At 46.4% G+C, this 1,421-nt stretch overlaps 1 protein-coding gene across 3 annotated transcripts in view; it reads right to left on the bottom strand.

The window, feature by feature from the left end:
* Window positions 1-190: 190 nt before the first annotated feature.
* Window positions 191-1,421, bottom strand: part of LOC119354051 — a 4,710-nt gene continuing 3,479 nt past the window's right edge. For all 3 annotated transcript variants that reach the window (XR_005170614.1, XM_037620754.1, XM_037620755.1), the window contains one exon: window positions 191-496. The gene's annotated coding sequence lies outside the window, so the exon portion shown is untranslated. The remainder of the gene's footprint in view (window positions 497-1,421) is intronic.

The following is a 1,421-nucleotide window of genomic DNA, read 5'->3' as shown; positions in this document are numbered from 1 at the left end:
GAGAGTGGGCGATAGGTCGTGCGGGCGGTTTTGTTTTTGTTTTTAAACGGCGGCGTGGGCTGGGTTAGCGATAGCTTAATGCGTGGTTTGGAGCGTTAAACACAGAAGGATTAAGGGCCATTAGATCTTGCCAATGGATGGTTCTGATTATTTGGATCTGCCCCTCTCTTCCTTTTATAGTGGTAGTAGATAAAGCTGTTCCCGCGAACTATACTCATGTAAAAACATCTTCTTTTGTCTATACTTTTTAGAGGAAAGTCAGATTGCCCGACTTTATAAATAAAGCCCAACAAGCTTACAAAAAAGGCGGAAGAGGTTCAAACCGATCCATGCAGCCAACGAGGCAACCATGGCACGCAGGCCAGCAAAAACCAGGTAAAGAAGGATCTACCCTCCAGCTCCAGAAGACACCAGCGCAGGGGAGGCGGGGACAGAGTGAGAAGGCACCCGGATCTTGGAAATGAGCGAGGCCAGCCTTAGCCAATGGCTTCCATTGCTGTAAAAGGGCAACCATTTTAAACAAGCGATGAGGCTGACGGTTAGGAAATATATGCTTTGTAAATTTATTTCGAGTGGTCCAAAAACACTAGGCAAAAGCAGCAAAACGATCCAGAAATCACGAACAAACTGGGCGATCCAGAAAACACAAACAAACTGGGCCGAGAGGTACTTGACTAAGTTAAAAAGATCTGAGAACCTCGATGGGTTCCAGTTGCAGTTCAACCATGATCAAACACAACTCCAGCCAAATCTGGATAAGGCACATTTGAAGATGTGTTCAGTGTCTTCTGTCTCTCAACAAAGAGAGCAAGTTGCGTTAGTGTTGCCGCCGCGTTCAAGAATTTGGTCACTAGCTGGAAGTTTGAGTCTAATAGCCTGCCAAAGATTTTATTATTATTTAAGCAGAATGCATGCTCGCTACATAGCCTTAAAATGAGAGTCCTGCCTCCCAGAGATGAGCTTATAGAGTATAAAGACTTAAGAATTTTCCCAAGGTGAAGTGGGGCCAAACAAGCCGATCGGGTGAACCCGACAGCACCGGGAACAAGGCAGTGAGGTCGTGCCAGTTGGCCAACTTTGTAGGAGAGAAAGCATGCCGGAAGCCAAGGTCCCAGTTGCAAGCAGCAAGCTCCGCAATGGAGGTGGACTGATTGGAAACATAAGAAAAAAATAACAGGGAAGGACTGAGAGAGGGGGCCGTCACCAATCACCAATCAAGCCAGAAATGGGTGGAAGCCCCATCTCCCACCACAAATTTCAGAAGGCTTCTGAATTCATCACGCACCTTGTGGACAGACATCCAGAATTGCGAGCCATTATGAGCAGAGGACATAAAAGGTGTGGAGTTTGGGAAGTATTTATCCTCAGGTTCAGAGAAAATGCGCCACCACCACTTCATAATTAGGTACTTGTTCATCGTC

Source organism: Triticum dicoccoides, chromosome 2A, assembly GCF_002162155.2.
Source record: "Triticum dicoccoides isolate Atlit2015 ecotype Zavitan chromosome 2A, WEW_v2.0, whole genome shotgun sequence".
NCBI classification, from domain to species: Eukaryota; Viridiplantae; Streptophyta; class Magnoliopsida; order Poales; family Poaceae; genus Triticum; species Triticum dicoccoides.
Note: the sequence above shows the minus strand (reverse complement) of the source record. Positions and strands in the feature narration are given on the sequence as shown.